The sequence below is a fragment of the Gobio gobio genome (genome assembly GCF_949357685.1).
Source record: "Gobio gobio genome assembly, chromosome: 22".
Taxonomy (NCBI): domain Eukaryota; kingdom Metazoa; phylum Chordata; class Actinopteri; order Cypriniformes; family Gobionidae; genus Gobio; species Gobio gobio.
The window spans coordinates 24,824,162-24,832,213 of record NC_137118.1 but is presented as its reverse complement, the minus strand read 5'-3'; positions in this window follow the sequence as shown (position 1 = coordinate 24,832,213).

The following is an 8,052-nucleotide window of genomic DNA, read 5'->3' as shown; positions in this document are numbered from 1 at the left end:
TTATAATTAGCAGTTTATTGCAGATTTATTTGAATGAAACGCTACTCTTTACAATTACAAATCTTCTGAAATAAAGGGCCTTTTTGAAAGGACGCCTAGAGGTTTTTTTTTTTTTTTTTGACATAAAAGCTTACAGAAGCTACATTTGTAAGAGTATCATCCTCAAATTTGAATCACAACATGATCAGAAATGCAGTTTTATATTTAGGTTATTTTCAGGCCTTTAACATTAAAGTATCATACATTTTTCCCTGAGTGAATTTCAATACAACTTTTCAGGGTAGAGGAGGCGTGCAAGATGGCGCCCTGATCACATGTACGTTTGTGAGCTCAGCAATCCCAAACTGTTTTATAATAGTTACAACGAAACTTTTTTTTTGTTGAGAATTTCCATTTATTAATGTCTTGAATTTTTGGAACAACGATAATGGGAGGATCTGAAAAGAGGAAAGGTGTGAAGAAGTCAGGGAAAACAGTGTCGGATACTCCTGCTGGATCTGCTGGCACAGGTGACGATAAACAAGCAGTCGAACGACATAACAGTACTCCTGCAACCGGGGTATTGAAGGACAGTTTGCTAGCCTAGAAATCTAGACGCACCCTAGCGTAGGGTTGCCACCCGTCCCGTAAAATACGGAATCGTCCCGTATTTACAAGCAAAATGACGCGTTCCGTATCAAACCAATACGGGACGCGATTTGTCCCGTATTTTACACAGGTCCACACATAGTTCAATAAACACATACGGAGTTTGCAGTGTGGAGAATACTGATAGCAAATATAAAGAATCAATTTCACAATAAGTAGTACAGGAGCTCATTTGTGCGTGATTGCGGGCTTTGTTGCTATAGCGGCGGAGTCTCGAGAACATGCGCTGTGCCAGAGTGTGCCTGTAAACTTGCGCGGTTTTTTAAAAACATGTCGAGCTTGCGTTGCGTCCACCGTTTGAAGAACGCAAGGGGATCTCCAGATATAGAACTGAATTAATATCAAAAAGGTATCAATGGGTCTGTCCAGTAAATCATGATGAACCTCAGGCCAACTGCACACTTTATGAGAAGCATTTCAGTGTCTCAGACTGTCTGACTGTGGTGACAGACCAGTCTATGTGACAGACACATCCGTGCTTCTAAAGGTAGGCCTATAGTTTTTTTTAATGGATAATATATTAATATAATATTCCAATACATTATCAGAGCTTGGCAGACAGAATTATTATTTTTTTAGACAGGTTAATTTATAGATTCTAGCCTAATAAATGTTATTATTAATTTATCATTTATTTAGGCTATATCATACATAATAAATAATCCTGTCATTTAAAGTTTATGACATTTAAAAAATATTTAGATAAAAATGGGACAAATAATTACACGATAATATAGTCATAATTTAAGTAAATTATTCAAAGAAAATAAACATTTTTAAAATTCAAAAAAGTGATTAGGCCTGGTTCAGAATGACTTCTTAAAGGGACAGTTCACCCAAAAATGAAAATTCTGTTATCATTTATTCACCCTCAAGTTGTTCCAAACATGTATACATTTCTTTGTTATGTTGAACACGTAGGAAGATTACTGTGGAAGTCAATGGTGCCCCCAAAGCAGCCTGGTACAAACTTTCTTCAAAATATCTTCTTTTGTGTAGGCCTACAGGAGAACAAAGAAACTCATACAGGTTTGGAACATCATGAGGCGTCATAAGTGCACCAAATAGGCTAAGAGTTCTTTAGAATTAAATAAAATAATCAAATGTAAAATAATATAGCATGTGTTCTGTTGCAAATTCACGTACTTGATCTTATGTTTTCTTATGGTTTATTATTGAGCTGTCAAGTTGTTAATGTTGAAATAATCATTTCATGACGTATTCTTTATTTCTGCCCTTTATGCAATTGTTTTTTAGGGGATTTTTTTTTTCGGGGGTGGATATTTGCTGTCAAAGTGAGGCCAAAGTGAATGGGAGTCAATGGGATGCTAACAGCAGGTGATGGCTTGGTTAGCAATGGCTGCCCCTATGGAAGGTACACTTTCCGGGGGCTGGATTACCCCGTTGGGAAAAACCAAACTCTGGTCAGGCCAATCACAGCGTGTGTAGAGTCGGTGGGCGGGCTTTACATAATGACGGTACGAGTTGCGGAGGTTCTGCGTGCCACTCGTAAACACAGAAGCTGGCGAACAGCGGTCTTTTGAATCGGCTTTGACTCTGGAAGACTTGGAGTTAAGCTTGGAGTTAAGCCGTAGTCAACGCTTCTCGTTTACTTTGAATGGGTGACGTCATGCGTTGCCGAACTGAATTGTGGGTTCCGTTGCGTCGCTTCACTCGCGTTGCAAGCATAGGTTGCAAGCGGCAAAAGTTGAAGATTTCTCAACTTTTCAAGCGCCAACGCAGGCGTCATCCAATCAGATCACCCTATGCAAATATCCTAGAGCAGACGCTAGCCAATAGCGTTCGTTTAAAACACTGGTGAATGAAGAGTGAAGAACGATCTAAAATGGAGGAAAAGCTAATAATTGCGGTGGGTAATCACCCGGTCCTTTACGACCAACAAGGCCGGACTTACCATTGGGCTTGACTGGGCTGAAGCCCATGGGCCCCGCCCAATAGGGGGCCCCGCCCTTTTACGTTGATTTTTTTCAATAATATGTCAGTCATTTAATTTTTAATTTAAAGTTTGTTGATTGGAAAACGTGCGTGCTTATTGGGCGCGAAAAGGTCCGAAATCCGTTCAAAATAAGGATGCTAATGTCAAGGCTTCTGAACGCCACTACAAACATCAGAAGAGACTCGATTGATGTCAGAAGTTCGCTTCGTTTGGATGATGTGAACACGGTCTTCCGAACTCGGGTGCGCACCCGCGAACCGTACCAGAGTCCCCTTAAAAAGGGTGGTCTGGGGTACGGTTCATGTGAACTCCAGTACGGTTCGCTGCTGATGTGAACGCAATCGTACTAAATCGCGGAAGTGAACCGATATTAATTACATATGATTTGATAAAAATGTGTGTTTGTGTGTGTTTCACTCATTTCCGCAATCGCAATCGAACTCGGGTTCGTTCCAGGCAATCGAACCAAGTGTGAAAGCACCCTAAAACTCATTTGAATGGTGAGTACTTGCCCAGAGAATGGTTGCTCTACCCACCATCCATCGGTTGTGTATTTTGTTTTGCTTGCCGCCTTTTTGGCAAAGTTTGCCGGTCAATCCCTTTTTGAGTCTGGCTATATGTGATGTAGTAGACACACTGTAGGTCAAAGTCAGCCTAACACTTCCTATATGTGTATGGAGATGTATATAATCTATACAATATGTCAGCACTTACCAAGAACAGTTTTTTTTTTTTTAAGATTTATACACTCATAGATTTAGCTATTTATATGTAATACAAATGATTTGTTTTTCAATATGGTTTCCAGGTAAATAAGTGTTTTATTCTCATTCTGACCAAGACATTTGTGCATTGCAATAAACACATGATCACTTTGAACTTTTTTAATCATTATTTATTTATTTATTGGAAAACTTTTTCAAGCTTCAATCAGTGGTCATATAAATACATTTTCACGTTTTGTATTTTTTCTTTTTTTACATGTAACACTGTATACTGTACCAGTCACCTTTTGAAATTAGCTTTGCACTTCAAATAACGATTGGATCGATTATATTGTTACGCCACCAGATGGCGACAAATTACTTTTAAAAAACATTTGTCATTGAATCGTTCATTCAGGAGATTGGTTCAAAGATGCTGATTCATCTATGAAACGATTGTATTTGATTGAGGAATTTAATCATTCATTCAAACCCAAGTTTTTTTAAAATAAATAATTCAGATTAATTAAAAATTTTTATAGACTTCAGCAATTAACATAAATTATGTTATTTTGTTTAGTTGTTTGTTCAGAATCGTGATCTCTATTTTTATTCTCAGTTTATCCAGAATTGTGTTGCTCTAATACATAGCTTATGTATCATTTTGTTCTATTTAAAGTAATGTATAGAAGGTAGGGCCCGAAAGTGACTCAAGCCCAGGGGCCCCCACCACCCTAAGTCCTGCCCTGACGACCAATCATTGTTTACATACTGGGACACAAACCGGAGAGACCAGGCCTGGAAGGAGGTGGCAGAGACGGTTGGAGAATCTGGTATGTATCATGCTTGTATTCTGTCCGTGTACTCTGTTTATCATTGAATGACAGGCAGCATATCATATCATGTGTGGATCAAATAGGCGCTATCGCCCAGCCAAATGAGGAATAAAATATTAAAGTGATCAGTTTTCATACACAAAATAATGAATTACATTTGAGTGGAAGGTGGATTTGACCGTTTATCTGTCAGTTGGCTGGTAGATGGTAAACGCTTAAAAAAATGTATTTATTATGAACCTTGCATAATTGAAATCTATACCAGTGTAGCAATTATGGACGCAGACATATAGATGAGTTAATCTTCCAATGATTCGATCAAATTAACATCCTTTTCAACAAAGCACAATGCAGCTCCAGGAAACCATCATCATCACGAGTGAGATGGGGGGTTTGTTTCTGCCCGGAGCTACTAGTTCTGACTTCCTATGGACTCGCCACCAAACTCAGTTAAAAGAGGACAAAGGGCTCGTGGTTGTCACAAGACAAAGAAACAACCAGACCTCTGTCTTTGCAATGACCGGTAAATGAACTCCACGACACAGCTAAAAAACTCCAAGTAAGCTCACAGAAACTGTCACATATGGAGTGCAGCAAATCACGGATTATTGGACTTTTTCATTTCAAATAGCCTTCGACGTAGCTTGTTAGTGTGTTTACAACTAATACACGTTAGTTAGACTATTAGGCATGTATATTACTCACAATTCATGCAATTATGTAACTATTGAATGAGTGGATGAAAAAGCATCGTGTTTGGTACCGGTGCGTTCGTATGGGTATAATCCAACAGATGAGCTGAATGAAATCTTTATAGAATTGATCATGTCCTTATAGTAAGAAATTAGGTCTAAATTTACTCTCTGCTTAAGAGCAGGAAACTAAATTCTAGAGATAACCTAATTTTGTGGGAGGGGTGGAGACACAGTCACCCCTGAAGCCTAATTGGCCAGAACCCATCCAGGGGATGGGCAAATGTTTGAGTTTAGTCTCAGAACACGAACGAAAAGTTCAGTTCTGTTCTCAAGTTCAGGTCTCAGTTCTGTTTTCAGTTCTGTCTCCAGTTCTGTCTCCAGTTCTGTTTTCAGTTCTGTGTTCAGTTCTGTGTACGGTTCTGTCTACAGTTCTGTGTACGGTTCTGTCTACAGTTCTCTACAGTTCTGTTCTCAAGTTCAGTTCTCAGTTCTGTTCACAGTTCTGTTCTCTACAGTTCTGTACAGTTCAGACCAGAAGCAGTGCAGAGTTCAGCTCAAGTTCGGTTCCAGTTCGGTTCGAGCTGGTTCGCGGCCTGTTCGCAGTTCAGAGATGAGCTCAGTCCTAGCAGTATGACCAGAGAGAGTTCGGAACGGAGTTCCCAGGAGACGATCTGACGATCGTGACAGACCAACATCAGAGAAAATGGGTTAACAACGATTTCATTCAGGCCATCTGCTTTTCTCTCACTTTCCTTTCTTTTACTTAAAGTTTATTTTATTTCCGCTAAGTCTCGGGTCTGTTAAAGTTTCGCCGTAAAAGTCTCTCAACAACGAGTTTCTAACAGCGCGCTCCAACTTCAAACAACGCCCACAAGACTTTCATCCAGCCGCCAACACCCCACGTGTTCGGCCTCCCCAGACGTCGACCAGACCTTCAGCGAATCAAAGATCCGGGAAAATCCCTGTACAGCCAGGAGAAGGGAATCCCCCTTTGTCAGACGACACGCGAAACCCAAACGCAAGTAACGCCTTTTTGATTCCAAGCTGAACTGGTGCATTAGATCAAATGTAATAACCCTGCCTAAGAAACGATAGGAGGTTAAATTACTGATCAATGGTTTCTTCAGGTCATGTTTCATAAATGCATAGATTGCTTAGGATTTCATAATTTCTCTCTCTTAGAACTTATTCTTTCCTCACCTTCTTCCTTTCTGCAACGTGTGAATGTGCGAGTGTGTGTGTTTATGTTAGATATTAGTTTGATGTGTTAGATTAATCAATAAAGTTCCGTTTGTATTCAAAGATAACTGTTCTTGTGTTACGTGCTTATCAATTTAATGTCTTGAACTGCCGATCTAAGTTACCTGGCTGTTAAATAGTGTTTCACTATTGTTCGGATATTAATATCCGCTGCAGAGTTGATATTTACGGCCCGTTCAAATGAACGCTAGAAGAGTCATTTGCTCGGCTGTAAAATAGACTCTCAAAATTCCCTATGAATTCATTAAATTCATTCATTTGAGCTAAATATACATGTTTCCCTTTAACAGAGCCCCCTTTAAGTCCTTACATATCGGCGGACGAATAAGTTAAGGTGTAAACATTAATTCTGAATTATTTATACTACATAGTGTCATTCGAGTCTTTCATTTTAATTCAGTTCCCCGTTGAGTTATTATTTTATCTGACTCATAGTCGCTACACCAGAACCTGTTTTATTTGGCATGTTTAATTCAGTTCTTATTTTAATAACTAAACAAGTTTAAACACTTGAGCAACACTTGTTGTATTTGAATTAATTGTTTAATTTATTTACATTTTTGCATGTCAGAGGATACATGTAGGACCCGATGGAAGTCACTGGGGGACAGATTTAGGAAGGAGAAGAAAAAAGAAAGGGAAATGACAAGGAGTGGGGCAGGGTCGCCTGGGACCCAACCCTGGCGTTTCATGGCGGTGTTGGGATTTCTCACACCATTCCTTCATGACCGTGAGACGTCCAGCAACATCCCCAGACGACCTCTGCCCCCTTCACATCAGTCCATCAGTCCAGAGCCAGAGGAGGACAGCCAGGTCAGAGAAGACAGCCAGGCCATCACCCAGCAAGCCCCTTCAAGCAGAGGAGATGAGGCAGGCAGTGACACAGGCAGGCAGAACCTAACAAAGCTCTCAAATACATTATTATTTCAGTACTATCAAGGAGGGTTAAGTCATTTAGAAAATCAATGTCAATCTGTGTAGAGCTGAACCATATGCTGCAAAGTTTAGGCCACACAACCGTTGACACCTAATGCGTAATAACGTTATATAATAAATTATTTCAAAGAATGATTTGACATTAAAATCATGCCATGTTCATTGATTATCAATTGTTGCTGTAACTATGCAGGCAGACAGACAGAGCAGGAGGAAACTGTCGAGATCAATGACAAGGGTAGGAAGAGAAAAAAAAAGGGAAATGTCTTCTTTTGAGAGAGGACTGTTGGCAGCAATTGAGCCCCTGACGCAGATGACCACGCTGCCACATCCACCACCACCGCCGCCGCCTCCAACACCAGCAGCAGATGAAGACGAGGTTTTCTTTCAGAGCCTCTTGCCGTCCCTTCGTAGGCTTTCTGTGCTGAGGAGGGCCAGGCTTCTGCACACACACACACATACATATTACATACATACAGCACTAAAATAAACATATTAAAATAATCGTATGGCTGTATTGTTTTCTCATGTTCATATAGAATAATACAGTAAGTATTTTAAATTTGTCGTATCATACAGCGCTGTCGACGCAATACAATCACTTAAAGGGATAGTTCTCCCAAAAATGTAAATTCTGTCATCATTTACTCACCCTCAAGTTGTTCCAAACCTGTATGAGTTTCTTTGTTCTGTGAAGGCCTTTGTATTTTCTCTCCAGTGAAAATCTGCTCAAATCATGAATGTATTAGTTGAAAACAGGGCTGAAAGGGCAAAGGCTATGTACATTATGACATGGTGATGAAAATATAAAACCAACATGTTAATTTAATGTAAAAAATAATTGTTATGACACTTGGAATCTGCACTTTTAAGAAAAATATAGGTAGCTCTTAAAAGAGCTTTTGGGTTTTGTGGCTCTGAAAAGAGCCTTTGGCGTATTCTATGAATTCGGCTGCCATGGCACTGCACCCTCCTGGTTGAAGTAGTAGGCACAGTACGTCTCTCGGAGTTGGATA